Source organism: Dermacentor andersoni, chromosome 6, assembly GCF_023375885.2.
Source record: "Dermacentor andersoni chromosome 6, qqDerAnde1_hic_scaffold, whole genome shotgun sequence".
In the NCBI taxonomy this organism is placed as follows: domain Eukaryota; kingdom Metazoa; phylum Arthropoda; class Arachnida; order Ixodida; family Ixodidae; genus Dermacentor; species Dermacentor andersoni.
In genome coordinates this window covers 99,145,006-99,172,022 of record NC_092819.1, presented here as the reverse complement: position 1 = coordinate 99,172,022, position 27,017 = coordinate 99,145,006, and positions in this window count along the sequence as shown.

The following is a 27,017-nucleotide window of genomic DNA, read 5'->3' as shown; positions in this document are numbered from 1 at the left end:
TGTCAAGCTCTCTTCTTGCCACTTGGCAAGAAGAGAGCTTGGCAGCATACGACGAGCTGGCCACAGACCGTCGTTCTGCGCTCGCTCGCTTTTTCGCTCAGTTACAAGTTAGTCATCAAGCAAAATAGCGCTTGCCCTGCTTGATGTTTGCACGAAGGCACCATCCCGTCACGAACCTCTCATAAGCCTTCGGGAAGGGGGGCAACGCCTTAGTTCTTTCTCATCATGCACCGTTGGAGCTTCACTGCACGAGGGCTTGACATTAACATACTAGATACGCTTCGTGCTTCTGTTGACAGCATGTACCGCAGCAGGGCCCACAGTGGGTCGCAGCGGTGGTGACAGCACAGGCCGCAGCGGTGGGCTGGTCACCATGACAACCTCCACTCTGCTAAGGAATTATTGCAAAGAGCCCTTGGCAAGCGAAGCAGCGCAAAATATGCCGCTAATAGATGCGCACAAGATGCAATAAATGAAGCAAAACAAAGAGTCGCGCTCTTAGGTCAAAGAAGACCGCCAGAGGCTGCAAACTTTCGGCAACGCTGGTATTCTCAGTGTGGTGAGTCGCGTACGGCTTAGTAATCGTATGGCAGCTTTCAGTAGTAACTACCGCATCTAAAGTATATGCCGCGACATTAGGTTCTGATTGAAGGGTTTAAAACAGCGTCTCAAGCTAAATTGAACGAATCGTGAAGGTCCCTCGAAGCTTCTTCGCAAACCATTTAAATTATCTAAGTTATGGCAGTATGCTTACACTGCCATTATCATTATTGGCTGGTAATGTTATGTCTTGAACTTCGAAATTCATCTAAATGTGCTGCTGTGGTTTTTATTGTGTATTAGTAAACATACTAAACCACATGAAAAAAAAACGACAACAACAAGTACAGTCACACCTTTCATAATAAATAAACTTACTGGCTAACTGTACGTGGGCCTTAACTTTGCGTGACAAAAATTTAACCTACAACATTTCAGTACACATAAATGACAACACTTACATATTATAGGCTTTCGAAGTCTAAAGAACGCTCAGTAAAGAATAATAGCCGCTCTGAAGTAAGTGGCGCTTCAGGGTTTTCTGTGACTGCTTAGACTTTTCAAGCCAGATGACTATGGTTTGCAAATAAATATACTGCCTTTCAAAACTTGTAGATCAATGGGTATAGCGCAATGTGTTCTGCACTCTGAGCAGCGTTGGGAAATTGTCGGTGTCTAAGAGTGTTTAAACGATGAAACCAGGTTAAAGGTTTGTAAAATATTGCTAGCGACGGTCCTTGACAGCGTGTCTCATTTCAGAAATAACTCCTTTTCGTCGCTACTTTGGTAGGTTTGAGCTATCGTCTAACATATGAGTGCACCAGCCTTCCAAGAAAGTAATGTATGTATAATAATTTAAGTAGAACACGCTCCCAATGATTCAGTGCGCGCGACTTTCTCACCCCAGAAATGCAATCCAACTAATTTTTGCATGCAGTAGAGATGCGTTTCTGCTCTTTACATGAGCTATACCTTCTTACAATGAGTAAAGACATTGAATAGCCTAGCATGTTTTCTATGAAACCATTGTAAATATGTTGAGCTGAACTATCTACCGTACATGCCTTTCATGCAGCAAGGCTGCTCTGATATTCTGCTGTATATATTAGTTGAAAGCAGGGCTGGGCAAAGATACTTTGCACTTGTGTCAAAATACGATACAAGATACTCGAGCAACAACGCAAGCGTCACCACGTGACCCCGATACACCAGTAGGGATGGAGACCTTATAGCCTACCCTCACTGGAGCGCTCTGGCGGAAAGATAAAAGAACGTCGCTCCCCTTAATTTGGTCAGGTGGCTCAGTAGCAGCAGTAGCAGCTTGAGAAGCGAAATTCAGTCAAGGTTTTCATTTTCACATGGTGATGTTGCGGAACGGTATCTTGTATTTTAAGGCACACGATACATTCTCTTATGTATCGGAAATACAGGTACTGATACATGTCTTGCGAGACGTATCATAATACAAATACAAGTAACCAAAGAGTACCTAGGAAAGTATCTAAGATACCTCTATCTTCGATACTGCTCAGCAGTGCTTGATAGTTAGCAACTTAAGAGTATGTTGCTTAGTGACTTTTACAAAGTGGTATATATCAAGGCCTGTAGCTCACACCCTGGCAGTTTATAGAGTAGTAGAAGCTGGATTACAGCGGTAGAAAAAAGATTACGCTGGTTATTTGGGGCAATGAACGTAAGCAAAACGCAAGTACTCCGGTGCAAAATGCTTAGTTTAAGAATGCTTCTTTAGAAATTATAATTTCTTTATATCAATTGAGAACTGCAAGTAATTTCCCTATGCATCCTTTATTTATTTATTTATTTATTTATTTATTTATTTATTTACTTATTATTTATTTATTCGTACCTCAAATACTTCATTTGGGATTTTACATGAAGGGTGGGCATATCTAGGTCACATTTTCAATGAATGCCTTGAACGATGAATGGCTGGAGTGGTGCACCGCTTCAGCAGGTAGATGATTCCAGTCTTTCGCTGTTTGAACGAAGAAAGAGTTAGGATGAGTGGGGGTATGAGCTGGAGGGGAATAAACAACCTGTGAATGGCTATGACGGGATGAATTGCGATGCGCAGGCGTGATGTCGGTACGGTGAAGCAGCGAGTGATAAAATTTGTAAAATAGGCACAATCTTGCTGTTTTGCGGCGGTGCTCGAGGGCTGGAGGGGTGTGTGAAATACTTGTGAAATCGCCAGAACACAGCGAAGTTATTGAATTGCATTTCTCATCCTTCCGCGTCTTCTTCTGGGGTGCCACAAGGCTCTACCCTAAGGCCACTGCTCATTTTAGTGTTTGTAAATAATAAATTTAACGTTCTCTGCTCCTACTGTGCGCCGATGACCTCAAGCTCTATCGCAAAATAAAAAGCTCACGTGGCTGCCAATTGTTCCCTTCCAACGTCAGTTCGACATTTTTCTTTGACTGTCGCTACTCTTTAGGTAATCTCAAGGCGCCGGTAAACCTGGCCGAATCATTGCTGTAAAATTTTTTTTCCAACAGGGTGACCGGAGTGTTGATAGCATCTTCACCGCAGCGGCAGTGAAAGCTGTCAGATTTGCCGGTGACTATTAGGTGATTACCGGCGAGCAAGATGGGCTAAAGAAAGTAGGCTGTATTGTTGCCGCGCCTAATAATGAGGGAATGGGTCTGAGCTTTACCTGTGAGTTGCCAACGAATAATGAAATCCAGCTTCTATATTCAAAGATAAGTTGCACCATACAGGCCTAGAACGGCGAAACGACCCTTGAATTACACGTCGGCTCATTAAAAATTTGTATAAAAAGGCATGGTCCCTCGTTGTTTAGGTTCTATTTTCAGAAAGTCCTGCTAACATCTTGTCAACTGCCATGATTTTTTTTTTTTACAACGGCTAAGTCATCTCAAGGAAGCCGGTTTTCTTAATTCCACTCTATTTTCCGTTTGCAAAGTCCTAGTAAAGAAAACAAATAAATGTTGTACACATCGGCAGGAAAAAAAGATAAAAAATGTTGCAGTTACTTCTTGTGTACAGTGGGCGTCACCCTTGCGTAGCGTGCGGGGACGGTGGTATCCGGGGAGTTCCGGAGGCAGCCAGCGACGTCTAACGCTCGGTGGTGGACCCAATGTATAACGGTAGCTGCTGGGCACATTTGGGCCCAGGAACTACCGCCAGACGTCGCTGGCTGGCTCCTGAGCGCCCCGGAATCGGCCGTCACCGCGCTCTACGCAAGGGTGTCACCGACTGTACATCGGGTGGGACATGGTCTAAGCATAGTTGCTATTAAATGCTGCGTTTGTGTCGGCTTTTCCGCGACGACTCAACTAAGCTGGATGTGTAACCTTGTTCATCAAACTAGTTTTTTATAAGCCGGTATCCGAGACCACGTGCTGCATCAAGCGCACGCGGCAGTTAACCTCCTCTTCCGTATACTCCAGTTTACGCTACGTACGCGGCACATTGTTATCGTGCGGCAAAGTGTGCTATGGGCAGACTGGCCGCCGCCCCATTGTTCGCCTCAGAAATCACTACGCTGTGGAAAAAATTGCACGTGCTCAGGTCTTGCCACACAAGAATATGAATCAGTCTTCATTAGCTTTATTAATTTTGCTTAAGATTCAGCAATGTAACGATATCCAATCTTAATTAGCCTATCACTTTGATTACCCATAAATAACTCGAATTAGCCTTAATTATCTTATTGCTAATCAATCGAAATGACGGGTAAATAATCTGAACTACCTTTAAATAATCTTGATTACACTTAATTTAGGCGTATGTACTATTTATTGTGGTAATTAAATCACGCAAAATAATTTTGTAGCAATACAAAATAATAACTTCACTAGAATAATACACTTGCACCAATTAATTCGTAATTAGTAGTAATTAGCACATTTCTCTTCATTGGGCTTTCTAACATTTCATTAGTCTAAAGGAGTCTTATTCGAATTTATTTAATTTCCACGTAACTAACCATATTAGTCATTTATTTAATTGAGCTTAAAAGCTCTTTATGGTCAACGATAAATCTCAGTTGTCATACGTAGTCGTAAGGCGGTCTCAATATACCTCCATATATAGGACCCCATGTACGCCTAGGCAGTGCATCGTGTCACGTGTTACAACCAGGCGGACGGACGGACCGATTTCTGAGGAAAGTAGCCCTAGAATGCCTACGCATTAAAACGCGAGTGCACTTGAGGCTGCGATCAAACGGCACCGATGAAACGGCTTGAATCATCGCCAAACTGCCGCCGGCGCAGACACCAGCCACAGCAACAGCCGCAGCCAGATCAAAGGCGTTGTACGTCACTCACGAGCCTGGAAAATGCGCTCACATCGATGATATCTCCTTGTTGAGCATGCGTGAGCGGGCTTGCACATATAGCACCATTGGGCGCTCTTTCTGTTATCGCCCGTGGGTAAACCGCCAAATGCGGGCGCCAGTGACACAGCGCATTTCTCTCGATGAGCGTCGTCTGCAGTGGCGCTTGCGGCGTAGGACCGAAGCTTCGCTGTAGCGTAGTCTACACGTAGGCGATAGATCGAACTTAGGGGCAGCAACATATTAAGCGGCCGTGAAGATATCCTGCGGCCCTGACGTAAACTCTTATTCGCGAGCAAGGCTTTTTGAACGTGTTTTTCTCTGCTTGCGCCCACCAAGACTGCAGTGGAAGAACGAACGTCGCTGCATCGAGTTCGCTGTGTCTGGAGCCGTCGCGCACGCTTTGTACGGTCTGTGAGGGGCATGGCGAAAGTCGTTTGGAAAGCTTTTTTCCTGAAGGCTCTAATGAGTTATAAGGCAGGAAGCTTTACACAAACTCAGTTGTTAGCCAGATAATACTACGGGCGCAAAATTTTCGTAGGTGAAGAGATACGTGAGTGCATATGAAGTGGAAGCAAGGCCCGGGCAGACGACTCGTACGCGCCCCTCAACTTCTGCAGCACCCGTCAGACTGCGCACCCAGCGCCTGCTCGACTCGAAATCCAGCAAGTATTTTCTTTCTGTTAGCAATATTATATTTATCTCACAATAGTTGAACAGTATAGATGAGAATCCGAAAGGAAATCTAGCTCTTGCATAATTAGATGAATTTGGAGAGATCAAATATACAACTTCGTATCTTGGCAAGCTGACCTGTCGAATATGCTTATCGCAGTGGGCGAGAAGCGATTTCTCCTCAGGTGCTTCGCAGATGCGTCAGAGCGTGGCGTCGGGATTGAATATAGGCCTGGAGCGAGCCTGTAAAAGACCACTAAAGATAGTTACCCGGAGCTTTCTACGGCCTTCTCATGGACAGCGACGTCGCCTAAAGATGTTTGCGTCATCCCCACCTTTTAGAAATGCTTCGCATGACGAAGTTCATCATAAACGCTTTTGTCTCCCTAATCTTAAAAAAGAAGTTTTACATCGTATGATGAAAGTCACACAGAACATGTTTATTAGCTTGATCTTTATAGTGAGCATGGTGCTGTTTAAGTGTAACGGCGCCTCAACGTATGTCCCATGGTCGAGTAGGCTCTGTTTCTAAATAATAGCAACGAAACTGATTTAGCCTGCTTGTTAACTTCGGCAGTCTTGCGAGAAGTAGCATATTACGCATGACATGGCTGATGGCCAATTGTAAAACTAAGTACAAATGTAAGATGTGTAAATGCGAAGCTCAAAGACGACATTATTGTATTGAGTGAGGTAGGTACCACCGGCCACGCAGGTGGCATGGGAAGTTTCTCCCGTCAATGTTCAAAGAATGCTTGTCGCAGCGCGCTTCCTCACATGCAGAACTCAGTTTCTTCGCTTTATCACTCTGGTAGGCTTTCGTTGACTTTTCTACATCCATGCGTTCCGGCCTTTGGAGCGAGTTTTTCTGCACCTGATCACTAATCGACGAACGCCTAACGACACGGTGGTCGTCCAGATCCCTAGCACAAAAACATGGGAAGACTTGCGCAATGCCGTGGTGTGAATGTCACGGACACCAAAAGAAATCGTCATTTGTGCGGCGGAAAAATGTGAGGGGTTGAAAGAGCATCAATACAAATGAATCGAATAATAATATGATGAAGACCATTTGAAGAAACACGACTTGGTAAATTTCTTATTTATGTTAAAAGAAGGACGCTTTGTTTGACTCTGAAAATGGCCTCTTGTCTTTTACTGTTAGGCGAAAAAAGTTATCATGCCGTTTTGCTTCAACTTTACAAGCGGTTTGACACATTCAGGCTTTATATACTTGACAGAGTGCGAAGTTTGTGCCGAAAGTAAGGGCAGTGACTGAGCAAAAAAGTGAGAAAGGGTGTAGGCACCACTCTTTTACTTTTTCGATTAAAAGTGTCCGGTTGAGCTTTATTACGAGTCTGATTGCCGTATGAGAAGGCAGAATTGTACGCGTAAGCTTCTTGTGCTAATTAATGTTCGTTTTTGTCAAAATGAAGGTTCGCGAACAGACATAAAAATTATCACTGTCGAATTTCTTGTAAAGCTGAAGTATACTGGTGCAAAAATTTGTCAAGTGTAGTGAAGGTTTTATGGAAAAGATGACCTACAGGAAGGAACTATGTTAAAGTGGATTCAGCGTGCTCGGGGAGGTCGTCTAGACCAGAAGGAGGATGAACGATCAGGACGCGCCTCTGCCTAGTTCCGAGATGAAAATATTTATCTGTGGTATTCTCTTGGGATGAGTGACTATAGAAATATGTAAGAATATCAGAACCACTTGACGTGGAAAAGTCGCCCGTCTGCCTCATTTGAAATAATAATTTGAAAATGAAGAAGTTTTGCCCCATCATGTGTTGAAACAGCTGACTCCTGAGCTCAGGAGTAAGCAAAGAGAATGCCAACCAAAAAAGTTAGCCAAAAGAATGTTGCGTTGATTGGAAAACTTCAGACGACAGTGATTAAATTTTTTAAACGCTCGTCGTCGGCGACAAAACTTAGATTTACAAATACGTCATCATGCTGAAGTCGTGGAGTTAAGAGTCGAAACAGAAAAAAACGACCCTCGTTCCACGAAGTGAACCCGCATTTCGCGTGAGCGTGCTTTCTCCCATTTCGGCCGCCATTGTTTAGGTAATTATTCTCTTAGTGGTAATGAATTGTTTATCTTGTTTGATTACGTCCTTCTCCGAGCGCCATGTCGGGCGCTGAAGCCATCCGCTCTACACCGCGCTGCCTGTGCGAGTTGGCACCGCGCCAGCTGTGCCGATGACGTCATCTGCAGCACCACTCGCCTATTGTTATCTAGATCATCTAGATCATCCATCATCCGCGATGACAGCTGCGGAGCTGACTCCGTTCTTGGCGCTGTGCCAGCGCCAAGAATGGGGTCAGCGGTGAAGAGTAGCATATGGTGAATGGTGAATGGTGAAGAGTAGTATATAGAAGAATTTTTAGGAATGAAGAGACCGTGGAAAAGTTACGGGGTAGCTAACCAATAAAGCGGTTAGCATTGCTATAGTTACGTAGTCGGTATGAATATTCCAAAGTAAGTTGGCATAGATATGCATATCTAGATATTTAAAGGAATCGACTAATTCCAAGGCAGCATTATTAAGGTAGGCATGGTGTTAGTTATTTGGGATACAGGCATCACTTTACATTTGCCAACGTTTTGTTCTATTAACAAGCTTTTGCACCCTTTAGCTGCAGTATTTAAATCAGACTGGAGGTGGTTAGGGTCCTATGCATTAGTTATTTGGCGAAAGATAAGAAAAGAAGTGAAAAGAAGTCAGAAAAGAAGTGAATGTTAGGTAATACTGACGAAGGGAGGTCGTTAATATAAATGACATACCCAGGAATTCTGGACATGCATTCAGTTTCTTTTTTGCCACCACGTGGCGTATCGTCCTTAAAGATTTGAAGATCCCGCCGTGACCTATGCCATGACGCACAACTAAAGAAAACATAATAAAAAGAAGCACACCCTGAGTCTGTTGCTTCACCTCGGCACTTGGAAACGAGAGCGCTTATGTATCAGCCTTATCATATGGCCTTATCTTGAAGACAACCTGCTACTTGCTCGACTTGCAATGAATCGACGATTTTGCTAGACACCTTGCCAGACAGCTCGTCGGCATTCCGGGTGAGATGTCTGGCCGAGATAACGGCTCTCGCAAAGCTTCCGTTGGGTTTACTTTCTTAATTGTTTTTTCTTATTATTCGTGCACGACGACGGCCGCGGGCTTCCGTATAGTCAGCGTTATGTTTCATATGTTTTCTAAGAACCGGTGTGATTCAATAAGAGGAAGCTTTATCTCGGGCCCTTTTTCGATACCGGCTCCTGAAATACATGTAAAACGCATAAATTATTTTATGAGAAAATTGCTCAACCACTCAACCAATCTGAATGAAAATTGTTGCATTCAAGAGAGAACGTTAGACCACAGTAATCGCTCCAATAATAATTTTATTTAGGCCATGACGTTATTGACAAGGATTATCAGAAATCGGTACTTCTAAAGAAAGGAATAGAAGTACGAAGTTTACCAATCCGTTAGTTCGGATAAAAACTGATGTCGCATCTCTCTAAACTACACCCCTTGGAGCACCTTAGTCGGGCAAATTCGATGAATGAATTTATAACTTATGTAAAGTTACAACGCGTGTAAAGATTTTGCGAATGCCATATTCAGGAGTTAGTGGTGTATGTCAGTGTGGCATATGATATATCATTTTTTTCCGCATTAAATGAAATATTAGGTGCAGCTTACAGAATTCCGATATGGTTTTCAGTTGCTGAGGTACAGAGTCGTATACTTCAAGTGTTCTTTATTGAAATTTCGCATTTATTTAGAATATAACAAAGTGGAAGCTGAATAAAAATTTGCTTTCTGAAATCTCATTTTAACTATTTCTTTTAATTTCAACATAACTCATGAATTGCGGTGCAGTGGTTGTAAGAAGAAAGGAATGCTCACTTCCCATGTAGGAGCTACAGCTTCTCGTTAAGTTAGGTTTAGAATAATATTTTTCTGTGAGAAGAAGCAAGACGGGTAGCCTATTTACATTATGGCGGCCGCAGTTTGATGGAGGCGAAATGCGAAGACACACGTGTACTTAGATTTTGGTGTACGTTAAAGATGCCCAGGTGGTCGAAATTTTCCAGATTACCCCACTACGCCGTGCCTCATAATGTTACCGTGGTCTTGGCACGTGAAACCTCATAATTTGTTTATTTTTTTATTTACATAATGTACAGTAATTTACATTTAATTGACAACGCCAAGCCTACAGCAGGCTAGTCATCGAAGCGTTCACTTCTTTAGACCTAAGCTTATACTCATCTTCCTCAGCTTTGTGCAGAGCTGCGCCACATATTTCCACTTGGCGTGGAAGCATCGTCCCACTGCTTTTTAGGCAGAAAAGGACTGGTAGGGTGTTAGGCGGCGGATCTCAACTGCGTGATTGGAAGTCTGGATGGAGCGAGTAGTAGGTGGGACCGGAGAGATCTCGTAGGTTACCTTGGTTACCTGACAGAGGACCCGGTAAGGGCCAGAGTAGCGGGACATCACTTTTCCGAGAGGCCGAAACGGCTGGTGGCAGGTCGCAGAGGGACAAGACCCGCAGGAGTATAATCGGCGTCCCGGTGACTACTGTCACAAATGCTTTTGCGCTTGGTCTGAGAAGCACAGATCGACGGTGAGCAACTTGACGTGTTTCTTGGGCTCGAGCAGTGACATCGCTTGTATACTGAGACACGGACTCTTGAGCTATAGGCAGTATTGTATTAAAAAGCAATACTGGATCTCGGCCGCACAACAAATAAAATGACGCGTAACGTGCAGTGTCAGGCATGATGAATTGTACGCGAATATGACAAACTGGAGAGCAGTATCCCAGTCACGATGGTCATCAGAAACATACCTCAAGAGCATGTCTGTTATTGTTCGATTATTCCGCTCCGTAAGACCGTTCGTCTGCGGATGGCATGCATTAGCAAATTTGTGCTTGGTGGAATAAGAACGGAGGAAGTCGCCCACAACTGTAAAGAGGAAGGAGCGACTCCTGTCAGTAAGAAGTTGACGAGGAGCGCCGTGGTGAACAATGACGTTGTGCAACAGGAAGTAGGCTACGTCTGTTGGAAGGGCTCCGGTGAACGCGAACCAAGTTGCATAATTTATTGCGATGGCAATCCACTTGTTGCATCAGTCAGATGTGGGGAAAGGTGCCAAGAGGTCTACACCAACGTGATAGAAGGGTTAGGTAGGAACGCCAAGAGGCTGGAGTAAACCAGCAGGGAGCACAGATGGCTTCTTCTGGTGTTGACATAACTCACAAGAAGCGACGTAGCGGGGGCCAGATCGGTACAGACCAGAAGAAGAAGAAGAAGTTTATTTTACCACATAAGTACACTGATATATGCAAAGCGGTAGGGATGGCAGGATAAAAGCTGCATAACGGCAGCTTGACTAGTCCCACCTCCGCATGAACAACAGGCAGCAACACGGCAAGATATTCGTAGTACATACTTGTGGCAGGGTTAATATATACATATTCACAGACGCATATACATGCACACATTTATACATATAAATACACACACACACATGCTTATACGCATACATATATGCAAGAAAACCAGAAATGACAACTTCGAAATAGCAATGAAATACTTTTCAACCAAGAAACCAAAAAGTTAACATTCACAGAAATTTTTGCAGTAATGTGCTCTTGGATATATGGCGTATGTTTACATCACTTAGACTATATTTGTTAAGTGTTGAGGGAAGACAGTAGGAGAGTGCTTGAAGGCCATAGTTAGTCCGAGGACGCGGGACTTCCCAGTGTTCCGTATATCGATTTAGGCGAAAAGAAAGATTCCGCTGCAAGTTCGCGATGTTTATGATATGATTAGTACCCTTAGTCATGTCACGTTTAAAAGAACACATAAGTTGATACTCGTAAAGGTGGTCTACTCATAAAATCTTGAACTTCCGGAATATGTCACGCGTATGTGCATTGTAAGGCAAGTCTGAAATAGCACGTAAGGCATTCTTTTGAACTGAAACTAAATTACCTAACGATTTCTTAGTACTATTTGACCAGACGAGGTTACAATAGCGCAGGTGAGAAGCAAATAGTGCGTTATAAACCATAAGTTCCCGTGGTATTGGTATCTGGCATCTGCGCAACATACCTAACGCTTTACTAAGTTTATTTCGTAAGTAATCGGTGTGGTGATCCCATAGCATCAATTCATGAAAGATAACACCCAATGTTTTTGCTGTAGTGGAAAGTTCTATTTTTGTGTCATTCACTGTGAGGCACTGGGTGAGATCACAAGGCGTGGACTTCGCTCTAAAGAGGACCGCTTTTGTCTTGGAGCAGTTCAACTGGAGAGAATTTTTTACAGACAAGTTATATATTTTGTGAAGTATTTCATTTCCAAAATTGATGAGTTCATCCTCCTTAGTTCCTGAGAAGAATAAACTAGCATCATCTGCGTAAATAATATAGTTAATCGAATCATCAATATTCACAATGTAATTTATATAAATGATAAATAGAAGTGGTCCCAATATGCTACCTTGAGGCACACCTTGCTTAATAAGTTGAAACGAAGATAATTTTCTATTTATTGATACGCATTGCTTTCTGTTGGTTATGTAACTTCTAATTAAATCTAAAACTATTCCGCCTGTACCATATCAGTTCAATTTTTCTAATAGTGTTCCATGGTTAATTCCGTCAAAAGCTTTTGAAAAATCAAGGAATACTCCCGACGTTAGTTTCCTCGCCTCTATATTTTTCAAAATTAGTTCTTTTTGTTTAAGAAGAGCAGTTTCAGTCGAGCAGCCTGACCTGAAGCCATATTGACACGGTGTTAAAGCAGAATACTTGTTAAAAAGGCAGTCATCCTAAGGAGAATAATTTTTTCTAAACCTTTTGAAAACAGTGGAAGAATGGAGATTGGTCTATCATCATCAGCCTGGTTACGCCCACTGCAGGGCAAAGGCCTCTCCCATACTTCTCCAACAACCCCTGTCATGTACTAATTGCGGCCATGCCGTCCCTGCAAACTTCTTAATCTCATCCGCCCACCTAACTTTTTGCCGCCCCCTGCTACGCTTCCCTTCCCTTGGGATCCAGTCCGTAACCCTTAATGACCATCGGTTATCTTCCCTCCTCATTACATGTCCTGCCCATGCCCATTTCTTTTTCTTGATTTCAACTAAAATGTCATTAACTCGCGTTTGTTCCCTCACCCAATCTGCTCTTTTCTTATCCCTTAACGTTACACCTATCATTCTTCTTTCCATAGCTCGTTGCGTCGTCTTCAATTTGAGTAGAACCCTTTTCGTAAGCCTCCAGGTTTCTGCCCCGTAGGTGAGTACTGGTAAGACACAGCTATTATACACTTTTCTCTTGAGGGATAATGGCAACCTGCTGTTCATGATCTGAGAATGCCTGCCAAACGCACCCCAGCCCATTCTTATTCTTTTGATTATTTCCGTCTCATGATCCGGATCCGCCGTCACTACCTGCCCTAAGTAGATGTATTCCCTTACGACTTCCAGTGCCTCGCTGCCTATTGTAAATTGCTGTTCTCTTCCCAGACTGTTAAACATCACTTTAGTTTTCTGCAGATTAATTTTTAGACCCACTCTGCTGCTTTGCCTCTCCAGGTCAGTGAGCATGCATTGCAATTGGTCCCCTGAGTTACTAAGCAAGGCAATATCATCAGCGAATCGCAATTGGTCTACAGTTACTTAAATTTTCCCTTTCTCCGCCTTCGTACACCACAGCTACCCTTGCAATTTTCATCTGTTGAGGAAAAATTATAGAGGTTAGGGAGATGTTGTAAATGTGAGTGATGCAAGGGGTGAGCCGGTCAATAACAAAAATACTTGGTTGTATTTTTAATCCGTGCACGTCCTCACTTTTAGATCGGCTAAAATTTTTGAACACATTTAAAACCTCAATGTCATCAGTCTCATCAATATACAAAGAATGTGTAAGGGGACTGGGCAAATACATCAAGGCATCTTCATCATAAGTGCTTTCAACTAGAGAGGCAAAGTAAACATTAAATTTATCGGCGAGTGCTTCATCTTTAAGAACCTCATTGCCAACCTTGAGCTCTTTAATAGTACTGGCGGGTCGCCTTGATGATATAACAGAATTCAGCTTATTCCAAGTCTGTTTTGAATCGATACTATCGAACATGGAGTAGTAATAGTTGCATTTAGCTTGTTTATGCAGTTTAATCAGGTTATTTTGAAATTTCTTAAATTGCTTCAAATCATCTGGGTCACGGCTATTCAAAAACGCATGGTACAGCCTGTTCTTTTCTTTTATCATTTTGATTAGCTTAGAGGAAATCCATGGCTTGCGAGCAAGTTTAGGTTGTTTTACGTGCCTGTAAGGAAAGTGTTTTTGTTATACTGTGCACACGATCTTAATGAAGCGATCATAGGCGCTATCAGCTGATGAAGAGGAGAGTATGTCATCCCAGCTCAACGAGCTTATTTCGTCACGAAAGCAAGAAAGAGATTGTGGATTAATGTCTTAAAAATAAATATCTGATTTCACCGGGTGCCTCTGTTTAATTTCAACCGTAGTAATTAGGCAAATTGGCAAATGATCACTGATAGTGAAACTTATCGGACCATGGTGTAGTAGGTTAGCAGAATTTGTTATAAATAGATCTATCAAGGTTGCTGTAGCAGCTGTAATGCGAGTTGGGGTAGTTATAACATTTGAAAGGCCATGCGAAAGAAGTAGATTTCACAAGTCAGTTTGTTTGCTAGTGTTTGTGAGAATGTCAATGTTGAGGTCACCTCCGAGTACTAATGTATAATTATTTTCATTAACAAACCAAAAGAATTCATCTAAAAATTGAAGAAAATTGTTGATGTTGCCGTGAGGAGGTCTATACACAACAGTAAATACAGAGTTTTCGAATTTTCAACACAGAATTTCAATGTCTTCACAGCATCGAGACCATTCATCAATATACTTATAGCTGATACTTGTACTTGATAGCTGATACTTTCGGCCTGATACCAGGCCGAAAGAATCGTTGCCGGACACGGTCGTACGTACTGATTCCCTGAGGTGACCAAAAGTTTGTAGATCGTGCAGCTTGGACCGAATAGTGGTGCGAACATGTTGGTGTATGACCAGCACCATCTCAGATCCACTGGGGTACGTGCTACGCGATATAAAGTGCCGTCCTTGAGTAGGAACATACCAAGAGAAGGATCACATGACCTAGATGTGAACTTTTCCATAATACCACGTATGCTTGGATCTCGGCGCTGTTCGGTAGCGAGGTCAGCTAAGCAGATAGTGATAATACAGAGCAGAAGCGTAGGTCGCGGGAACATCGTCTTGGTGGTGGTACAAGTAGTCGGCATCTTGGTATACACGGTCGTCGAACTTGTAAGCAACTGTGTACGAGTATTCCTGTAGGCGCCCAGTGAACTAGACGATCGGTAGGGTCTTTGAGGGACGAAAGCCAGCAGAGTGCATGGTGGCCTGTGGTGAATGTAAACGGCCGACCACATAGGTAAGGGTGAGATTTCGGCACTGCCTAGAGAAGTGCAAGGCACTCACGTTCAATAATAAAATAATTACGCTCAGCTGGAGAAAGCAGACGGCTGGCGTAGGCAATGACGCGGTCGTGGCGTCGTTGACGTTGGCAAAAGGTGGCACAGGTTCCATCACCACTGGCATCAGGACGGACTTCTCTTGGAGCAGTCTGGTCGAAGTGCGCAAGAAGGAAGGGAGATGTAAGGAGAGTGATAAGCTTTGAGAAGGCACTTGCTTGTTCAGGTCCCCAAGAAAATAAAGCGTCTGCCTTGAGAACAGCAGAGGGCGGGTGACCTCTGCAAAATTGTGCATGAAGCGGCGGAAGTACGAGAACAGGCCTACGAATCTCCGCACTTCTTCAGCACATTTTGGCACGAGAAACTTCTGTACGGCACGAGCTGTGCCCTAGTCTGGGCGCACACCACATTAATCAACAAGATGACCGAGGATAGTAATTTAGCGGCGTCCGAAGTGACATCTAGACGAATTAAGTTGGAGGCCAGCATTGCGAAAAGCAGACAGAACGAGCGAGAGGCACTCCGGGTGCGTGGCAAATGTAGGAGCAAAAACAACGGAGTCATCTAAGTAACAAATACAGATGGACCCCTTGAGATTATGAAGGAGTGTGTCCGTCATGCATTCAAAGGTAGATGGAGCATTATATAAGCCGAATGACATAAATTTGAACTTGTATAAGCCATCGGGTGTCATAAAGGCGGTTTTCTCTCGGTCCATGTCGTCGACGCAGTATGCCAGTAACCGGAACCAAGGTCGATGGAAGAAAAGTAGTTTGCACCATGGAGACAGTCGAGGGCGTCATCAACGCGTGGTAGAGGATAAACGTCTTTCTTGGTGATCTTGTTGAGGTGCCGGTAATCCATGCAGAAGCACCAGCAGGCGTCCTTTTTACCTAGAACAACAGGGGCCGCCCAAGGACTGGATGATGGTTCAACGATTCATCGAGAGAGAATCTTCTCGACTTTCGTTTGAATGACTTGTCGTTCGTGCAAGAACCGACATTATGGTCGCCTGTGATCAGGGTGTGCGTAACCCATGTCAATATGGTATGTCGTGAGAGAGGTCTGGCCTGAAGGGCGACCTAGGTCAAAAATGTCGCTGAACGCGCAGAGCAGCTGGCATAAGTAATTGGCGTGGTGAGGCAGAAGTTCGGGAGAAATAACGCTTGCTAGTTGAGGAAGGACAGCCGGCAAAGAAGAAGAGTCAACGGGAGACGACGTAACATAAGCAGCTGAGGCTGAAAACCGGCAAACTTGGGAGGCTGCCGCAGGACAGGTTGCCGCAGGAGAGGCGGCGTTACCCTACGGACACGAGGACTCGTTCACCGTTCATCAAGCGTCCTTGAGGTGTTGGTGCTGCCGGCCAGCAGCACCAGCACACACTATATTTTTACCTCTAAATCGACGATAATTTAAGAAATGATTCTATTGTGTTTGTTTCTATAATTGTAAAATTGTTTGTATCTCTAAGTGTAATATAACACGACTTTGTGTCTGAGTAGTCTCTTACTTAGCAGAACCCCGCGCGGTACCTCACATTGAAATTACGGCATGTCCGAGGTCGCACGCCATGGTGGAACTCTTCTGAAATTTAGATTTAGGTGCCCGTTAAAGAACCCCAGGTGGTCCGAAGTTCCGGAGTCCCCCACTATGGCGTGGCTCATAATCAGACCGTGGTTTTGGCATGTAAAACCCCATAATTTAGTTTTTAGCTCTGCACGCCCGGTGTTTCCAGGTCACGATCGGCATGGGCATTATTAGCATGAGGTAGCATTCTTGAGGAAAGTAACGAATTCTGAGTTTTTAAGAAAGCAAGCGCAAGAGAGACAGAATAAAGATATATTACGACTAATGCTTGGGGAGAAGATACGCCTCCAAATGGGAAAAACTTTTAGTGTTCATCTTCTTCTTAACTCTTGGTAGGTAGTCCCTACATGGAGACTGGACCGTTCAAGGCATCTTGCCTAGCACGTGGTAAGGGCGTATTTCCCACGAACTTATCCTTCATATTTGTTATGACTAGACTTCAAGATGGTCACGTGATGGCACTTCGTCTTTTTCGTTCTTCCGTATCTAAAGTGCGTCTGGACTAAGCCAACTGAGCTCGCACGTTGGCGTCGTAAACACGAATTGTGGGACGATGACGCACACAGCTTTATTAATTACCGCAAGAAGTCGGTCCCATATGCTATGCGAGAAAAAAGAAAAACAAGAATATTACCAGGTAAGCATGGTTGTTATTAGGTAACGTATAGGAAAATAAAAGGAAGGAAGAAGCGGGGAACTCTTTAAAGCACCCCGCTCTGTTGACAGCGCTGCGACAGCAGCGTTCGGTAGAGAGTGACGCCTCTCGACACGATATCCAGCAGCGGCCGCGTACTGTTGCCTCAATCATCGCTGTAGTCCTCACGCAGCGTCGCTGAAGCGCTTGCTTGTGCCGTAATCCGCTTAGTAGCACCGATTTCTGCTGGACGGTACCTGAGCTCGAACGAAGCACTGCATACCTGCGCGAAGACGGTTTAAAAAAGCCTCAGTTCCTCCCGAAAGGCAGAGCATCGTTTGCGACAGCAAATTATCAGACAGCTATACGAAGGAAGGTTGGTAGCTTTATCAGCCGTGTAAATTCCATAAAGGTGAACTGACCAACTCAATTAACAAGTACGGTGTGACGCGCGCAATGACAAACAGGAAAAGGGGGGGGGGGGGGAGGGGGGGTATTCTGTAAGAGTCCACCTAGTGGACTGCCCATTTCGGCCGCTGCTCATTGGCTAGGGCCGCTCGTCTCCTCTCTCGCACAGCTGCATCCAATCAGCAGCGGCCGAAATGGACAGTCCACTAGGTGGACTTTTACAGAATACCCTCCTGATCTCACTCGATGACTGCCGACACTCGCTGTCAGAACGCTGGCATGAGGAAGGGTGGCAGCAGCGGCGAACGAAGGCACCGTATACTGCCTCTAGCTTCAACGCGGCTCCAAGACTTGCGATCGCGCCACCTCAACATTTTGGAGGCGCGGGCTCTCCTGCCTCTCTTCTCCCTTAGGGCGTGTGCAACCCTCCTCCTCCTGCTCCTCCTCCTCCTCCTCCCACCACACAACACTGACTAAGTGGGAAGACCACCCACATCAAACGATTACATTCCTCACCCTCTCACATTTTCCCTCGCACCTACGGCATACAGCGTCCCCGGCCACGGCAGCCTCATTTCGATGGGGGCGAAGTGCGAAAACACTCGCGTAACTTAGATTTAGGTGCACATTAAAGATCCCAGGTGGTACGAATTTCCGGAGCCTCCCACTACGGCGTGCCTTAGCAACTTGCGATTCGCTGATGATATTGCCTTGCTTAGTAACTCAGGAGACCAATTGCAATGCATGCTCACTGACCTGGAGAGCCGAAGCCGAAGGGTGGGTCTAAAAATTAATCTGCAGAAAACTAAAGTAATGTTTAACAGTCTCGGAAGGGAACAGCAGTTTACAATAGGTAGTGAGGCACTGGAAGTGGTAAGGGAATACATCTACTTAGGACAGGTAGTGACTGCGGATCCGGATCATGAGACTGAAATAATCAGAAGAATAAGAATGGGCTGGGGTGCGTTTGGCAGGCAATCTCAGATCATGAACAGCAGGTTGCCATTATCCCTCAAGAGAAAAGTTTATAACAGCTGTGTCTTACCAGTACTCACGTACGGGGCAGAAACCTGGAGGCTTACGAAAACGGTTCTACTTAAATTGAGGACGACGCAACGAGCTATGCAAAGAAGAATGATGGTTGTAACGTTAAGGGATAAGAAAAGAGCAGATTGGGTGAGGGAACAAACGCGAGTTAATGACACCTTAGTTGAAACCAAGAAAACGAATTGGGCATGGGCAGGACATGTAATGAGAAGGGAAGATAACCGATGACCATTAAGGGTTATGGATTGGATTCCAAGAGAAGGGAAGCGTAGCAGGGGGCGGCAGAAAGTTAGGTGGGCGGTTGAGATTAAGAAGTTTGCAGGCACAACATGGTCACAGTTAGCACGTGACCGGGATAGTCGGAGAAGTATGGGAGAGGTCTTCGCCATGGAGTGGGCGTAGTCAGGCTGATGATGATGATGATGATGATGATTCACAGAAACCTCTTACACTGGAATCGTCATCAAGAGAAAGTTCCAGCCAATTGTAATGCCGTACAGATTAATCTTGATGGCAACCGGCGAAGGGTAAAGAGCCCTTACAGACACAAATATTAAAAAAAAAAGCGACCGAAAATCGGAACGACTGCAGTCTCGCAATATTTTCTCTTTTCCTCTCTCTCTTTCTTCAAGCGGATAGCTTTGTTTGGCTATCCTACCAGTTTCCTGATTTGGAGGTGGCCGTATTTTTCAACTGATAGTGAAACTAGCCCCGGAGGTCGGCAATGGCGAGGCCACTTATCGTGTTCTCGCGCGAGAGCTGTCTAACCGAGTAGCGGGAAAGGTTCGTCTCGGAATACCAACTAGCACTTTGAGTCCCAAGTTATGGCGCGCGAGAGTTTGGTGGTGTCCGAAAATTTAGACTCCGAGAGCTATGGGGGCACTGTGCGGCTTTTATCCGCCGCCCGGGCTGACGGTTGCGGGGCGTAAAGTGGTTCCGAAGTGCGCATGCGCGACTCCTTCTCGAGAGGCGCCGTGCGTCTTGACGGCACGCCACAACTTCGCTCATAGAAAGGCTTCGCCAGAGCGTAGGGTCTGCGGGCACTTAAAAAGTAATGGTCGGAGGAGCATGTGGCCTCCGCTGAGTAAGTAAACGAGCGGGGAAGTAAGCGCGGCTGTGCAGCCTAGCTATTGTCGTGCCATTCTCGTCCCGCCGTCGTGGCTCCGCTGTCGTTGTGCCACTTTGGATCGTGCTGCCATCGTTGTCGTGCCGTCGCCATAATAATAGTCACATCATTGTCGTCACACTGTAATTCCTCCTATAACAAAACACGCGTAATGCCGCGGTTGCGGGTTCGGCTCCCACCGGCAGCAACTTATCTTTTTGTCCACGATAAAAGAGCGCGGGGCTCGCGCAAAGCTACAGTAAGCTAACTATTTTGACTACTTCTCATTAGGTATACACATAGACCATCATATAACTTTCGATCTGCGAGCTTTGTAATTGGCTCAGCCGAGGGCTCACATAAATGTTAATGGTTCTCGATTTCAGCTGGTATTTTTTTTTAAACTTCGCACGTTATGGGGGGGGGGGGGGGGTGTTAACGAAACAAAATACCTTTGCGTCACCGTAGCAAGTTAGTGGGAGCACGGAACGTCCGCCTTAAGGCGTGAGACTCCTGTGTTCTCTTGCAACGGCATGCCCCGTGTGTCCCTCTTACAAATGGCGCATACCTGTTCGGCACGCATCGTACGCTCCAACTCGAACTCCTCTCCCAGTGGCGCCGTGCTCGGAGGGTTGGCGGCCCGCTCGAACGCGGCGCGCAAAGCCTCACGAAGCCAGAAGAGGCAGGCCGAGATGTAGAGAGGGGGCTGCTCGCTGGTCGTCACCGCCAACCTTTGGTAGTAGGTGCTGCGGAGGACCACAGAGGATCTCCTAAAGGGCATCTCACCAGGCCACATGGCAAATTATCAAAAACGCGGGAAGTTGTTACGTGTCCTCTAGGGAGCGTTCTGCCGCAAACGTTTTTTTTCAAATCGGCTCGTCAATAGCCGAGATAGAAAGAGTGCCGCGAACCCGGGACTTCAGGAGGCGAGCTCCACTGCCAAGCGAGACGCTCTCTCCACTCGCCCCGTCTAGACTTCGCAAGCGAAATTCCTTCCCTTCGTTTTTCCATACTGGAGCTCGAGAAACGCGTGTCGCGAAAGTTAGCACCCTAAGATAATTTTTGGAAGTTGCATGAATTGCAATTAATTATTAGATTTTAGTCATCGTGTTCTGTGGTTACGCGCCGAATTTCAATGTTCTTGCGACAAACGAAATCAAGTATCTGACTGTGATCCGATAGAGGTTCATGAGATGTGTGACATCAGGCAAAAGTTTTCATTTCTTTATACTCATATCTAAAGTATATAGCTCTGCCGGCTTCGCAAAATAGAGCTTGTTTGAAGTCAGCCCCTGTGGTGCATCCTACCTTGTGTCCTCGTCTTTTGCGCAGTGCAGACATGTCGATATTAATTAACCAACTCGCCCAAGCTTCCACTTCATCAAGTACAACGCAACGTTGAGGCACAGTCATTGTTTTGGAGGCTATGGTCTCAAAAATAAGGACATAGCCCTAACGTTTCGTGCTCTACGCTGTGCGTTCGCCATAAGCACGCTGCGCTGGGCGTCCCACGTGCGTATGCAATGCTATAGATGTATTACTTAATACAGGTACACGCAACGCACGTTCAGCACCCTGGCGTAGTGGAGCATGACCGCTCGCCTTCGAAGTTAGATCCGCTCGGTCATACCCAGCGAGTCATCGTAACTGCAGTGCTCGGCTGCTCTTCCATTTCAAGATGGGGCTGGTATATTTGCTTTACAGCTATTACGTCGCGTGCGACACCATTACGCAATTAGTAAGCGTGTTCAGTCTGCTCTGATACTCTCGATATTTTAGTGTATCCGCGAGATTAAGATTATACGCCAAACTGAAATCTCCCCTTAATTGCCTCGAAGTCTTTCCTCTACCGTCGCTTTTCTGAGGGCTAGTATACGCGTATGGGTTCATCTCCAAAGCCAACAAAAACAGCGCAACGGCAAGCGGACAAAGGAGTAAAGATGCATCACGTGACAGGCGCTTTCCCCGCATCCTCCTTTGTCCTCGAGCTGTTTCAGCTCGTCTCCTTCTCCCGCGTCAAGCAAGGCCTACTCACGTGAGTTTGGCCAGTTGGTAGACGATGCTCACGAGGCCCAAGATCATCGAGCCCACGTGACACCTGCCTCCCCACAGTGACTCGTGCTTCGCCAACGCGAGCGACTCGGGCGAGCAGCGCAGCAGGGCCACCACGAGGATTGCGTCCGAGGCGAGATAGCACACGTGCAGCAGCATGTCCAGCAGGTAGATCAGCTTGAGCGGCAGCAGATGGCTCAGTATGTGCCGCCTGCGCAGGTTGATAACTTCGCTTGTAAACGATGTCGCTCGAAAGAATGTAGGAGGTAAACTATAGTCACGATAATTTGACCAATTATCCCCATAAGATGACGTACCGAGAAACGAATGAGCCTACACAAAAAGCGAACTATAACGCGAATGAAGGGCGAAGCACGAGAGAGGTGACGTCACAAGAAGTGCGAGAAGGCACTTGATGAAAACATTTTATTGGAAGACTCAAACCTTGGTAGTCCTAGCCGCTTGCACTGTAGGAAGAAAGTCGATCGCCTCTCCAGAAGTGTCCTCCCTCAGAAACTCGTATTCCGTGCCTTCGAGAGCATTTTAAATCCCGCACTTCTTGAACGTGCTTCAAGAATGCTGGCCCAAGCGACCGAAATACATTTACAGGACGTGGCTGCAGATAGCCGCAAGAGCCGTCGGAGTGGAAGTCTAGGCAGTATCTGTTAACCTCATCCACTGCACGTAGCAGCGCTCGACGCCATCCTCGAAGGGTTGGTTTATAGAGACGCCAAGCGGTTTCAACTGGGACGCCATGCTTATGCGGATGATGAAGAGTTCGATGCCATATTCACGCAGCAGTCGTCCAGGTAACAACGAAAACGATTAATTGGAACGGCGTCTACGCTCCGATTCGCCGACACCACACAGACTTTATCCGGCGTAGAACAAGAGCATCGCCCATCCACTCTTTCTCGCGAAGTTGAAAATGGCCCGATGTCCTCAACGCCTACTCTCCTTGGGATACCTAATGATAACAATGTATATAAAGAAACCGCAACTGAAGAGTTGCGCTGAAAATGATTTCGTTTTGCATGTACTACGAGCCGCAAATGTGACGTGCTATAGAAAGGAAGCTGGCATTATATGCGCGTTCTTAGGGTACATTTTAAATGGCTTATAATGCTTGCCTACTTATAATTTCAATTCTTGGACCCGAACTAGCCTAGGGATACGAGTACGATCAATGATTTGCAATTATTGTCTAGAAATCAAGACAAGAATAAAAATGAATGAATGAATGAATTAATTAATTAATTAATGATTTTCCCTGAAATCATAATGGCGCTGCATGCTTGGATAAATTGGATAAACATGCGCCACTAAATACCGCCAACGACTGCCAATAGTGTTTGCTTAATCATTTTTCCGGAGAATTACGACTAAAATGTCCCTGAACCCTTTTGATCGAAGTTGAGAAATCCATTTGAAGTTAAAATAGACAAGTTGAGAACTACTTTGGCGCAAAAGATACTTCAGTGCGTTCGGGAGAAGCGGAGTTATTGGCAATCAAAGTTCATCCATGATCGCTTTCGCGACGCTCCCGCTCTATTCTTCAATGCCTTGCACTGCGAAGGCCACGGCGTAGAGGGGGCGTGTCCACAACGCTGCGTCTACTGAACGTCCCCGTTGTGCGGAGCTGAAATTTGATTTTAGACGTAAGCGCAAGCGCCCCTATCTGGAATTTTGTCGCCTGCGAAGCGCAAAACGCGGTTGTTCTTATCTGATGCGCGCTCAGCGAGCGGACTCGTCACCGGACCGCGCAGCGGTTGCAGTATCCATACGCTACATAGCAGACCGTAGCTATATAGGCCGCTGTAGTGCGTATGCGCAACGTTTGCTTTGTGCACCACATGGCTTGAGTGTGCACTCGCGCTCATATGGTCCAGTCTGGCCGTGCCACGGGGTGCGCATCGGCTATGTCCTGCAGCAGCTTGACCGACGGATAGTAGCCCCATCCAACTTGCGAATTTTGAAGTGCCGTCGACAGCTCACTACGAAGCGAAGCCCGCCAAGACATCTAACCTGGAGCGGACAAGAGTGAGCATGCGCTGACAAGCGTGCGTGTGGTCCAAACTTAAGTTTCGTGTGGTTCCATGCTAGTTGAGTGTTCACAACTAACCGAAATTAGCGAGACCCGACGGATACGACACCAATAAAGAGCCTGGCGAAAGTTTCGTGCCTATGCGGACGGCCGCTGCGGAGCGTGAGCAACCGATAATCAGCTTCTTCCGCAGTGCGTAATTCTTATCGAAATTCGAAGCCAGATTTTCGCTTAGTATTACTTCAGTCTGTTTATTAAACTGCGTCGATAAATACACACAGTAACAGTAGGAAGAAGCGCATTGATCCAAACACCCTTTTTGAGTGGCATCAGCTATTCGACAATAGCAGCCGTGTATGGTAGTCCGCTATATAAACGAAATAAAGTGCCTGAAAAGGGTGAGGAAATGACTTTTTTTATGAGAGAGTGTTTGAGAAAAAGTGACTTTGTGCTCCACTTGCGAGCTCTACACGCCGCGCTCGACTGCAATATTTGACTATTATAATCACAGCAGCGTATGCTATTATAGTGGACTGCATTTCTTTCACCAATCCTAACGAGTGGTTCGGGACCCTATTAATGGGTGGGTGGTGACCCTATTAATGAGGTAAGAGCAAAATTTGGGTCGTCAAAGTCTCTGGACAGGCTGTCTCTGGATGGCATGGGAAATGGTAGCCCCAGGCAAAGCTTCACTTGCGCTTACTGAGTAACTTATACAGGAGCACATCAAAATATTCAGTGCCCTTCCACTCTGCGAAGAAGGATGACCAGCGAAGCTGTGAATGCAGTCCTTTAATGGCGGATTGCACCTCCACTGCGGGTCGTCTCGGTATTGCACTGTCTTTGGGATCGGCCCAAGTATGGGGAGCGCTTAAACGGCAACTCCGGCGTTTTTTAAACCAGAATAGGATATTGTCATATTCAATTGGCATTGACAGTCCTGTCACTGGTAGGGTGATTCAATTTGCTTAGAAATTCATCAATAACTTGAAATAACCAATAAACGAGGTACCGAAACCGAAACGGGTAGCTGATTCGTGTGACGGCACGATGAGTCGATGACGTCAGATCCTACACTACCATAATGTAAACACGCAGTACACTTGGCACTAATGCCGAAGAAGCGAAGCTGATGATGTCTCCTGACGACACAGGGAGCTTTGACAGTTTCCGAACTAGACAGCGGTGATTTAAGCGACCATTTGAGCGGCAGTGGCGGTGTCTTCTATGACGTCACAGACACAGGGTGGCCAGTAGAAAGTCATGAGTCGGGAACGCAAACAATCTTTAAAATTCATTTTCAGGAAAGCTAAATGACTTGCAGCCAGATAGTTTGGCACAGGTAATCAGAGCGCAAAATAGAACCTATATTCAAAATTTTCTTAAGATCAGTGGGCATCGAAAAAGCACCGGAGTTGCCCTTTAACACCTGCTTCAATACCGGGTAGGCCCGGTATTGCACTATCTTCGGCATGGGCCCACGAAAGGGCAGTGCTTAACGTCTTCATCACCTCCGCAGCGGGTAGGCCCGGTATTGCACTATCTTCAGGATCGGCCCACGAATGGGGCGTACTTAACGCCTGCTTCACCTCCGCCACGGTTTGGCCCGGTAGTGCACTATCTTCGGGATCGGACCACGTATGGGGAGTGCTTAACGCCTGCTTCGCCTCCGCCGCGGGTCGGCCCAGTGTTGCACTATCTTCGGGATCGAACCACGAATGGGGTGTGCTTAACGAATAGACCGAACTTGTCTGTTCTAATGCACCACTGTACAACTCGACAAACAGACAGCTTTATTGTAATACTTCATAGTTGCATACTAAACAGGTGTTTTCATTTCCTTCATACTGTGCCTAGTGCTTCTACCTCTGTTAGATCTTGGACAGCGAAATAACGCAGTCTCATTCATTTGCAGGAAAGCCGTGGGTCATGATAGCAATAGAACACGCTTTTGTCCGCGGGAGACAGTCGAATAGTGATACACCATTACGAGTGAACTCACCCCAAGAAAATGATGTTAAAAAGGAAGGCCGCGATGCATATGAGCACGTAGCTTTGGTGGTGCTTGGGCTGCACCGCGTAGTATGTGTCCTCCAACACACCGTATGCGGAATGAGCCATATAGACGTGGTAGATCTCCTCGAGTACCTCACTAATGATGTACCATTTCCCAGTCTGCGAGACAAGCGGAAAACAGGTTATGCGATATTCGGATCAAGCGCGACTCTGGTTACGATTACGTGGCATCGAGAAGACACATGCCTATTCGGCATGCGCTGATTCGGCTGCAAGGTTCATGTTAACTAAATTAATTGCAGTGCCATTGGCCAGATCATCCTGCATGTAACTTGCACTTTCTTGAAACAAAACAGTAAACTTACTATGCTTAAGACTCACCATTGTCGTTATCGCTGTTGTCCAGGGAATATGTGCTCTGGTTTCGTTTGGTGCCTACGGATATGGCTCAACCCACTACGGGGGATCGGTCATGTGACTCATACCCACTATTGTGGATTGGCGAAGAAAAGGGTGCATTATTGCAAGTTACAATAAGAAATAAATTACCACGACTGCTATAGATTTAATGCTGTTGGAAGGAGAAATTGCATCTTGAAAGGAGAAAAATAATAGCAATAAGAATAACTAATCAACAGTTAAAAAGTACATGCACAAAAAAGAAGAAGTATAACAGGTCATTCGGTTGCACTCCATATGAAATTCCTGGACATTGGAGCAAACACCCCTGAGGCTGAATCCCCGAGTAGTGATCCCAAACGGAAGAATAAAAAAACCGAGGACGCCTAATAACTTCTTATGAGTTGTGAATGCGAGAGCATTAATGCCCAATTGAGTGCCGCTGAGCGGTCCTTCCAGTTTCCCGCTGCGAGTAATGTACCATAGCGGTACAGTCACTTGCAATATGAGCTGCAACACGGTGCCCGCGTTCAAAAGGGTCCCGATATCGCACGGTGACGTCGATCATACGAATAACGGGAGAACTAAGCGCCGTTACAATTACTGTTATTTATTACACCAATTTTTCGTATGTG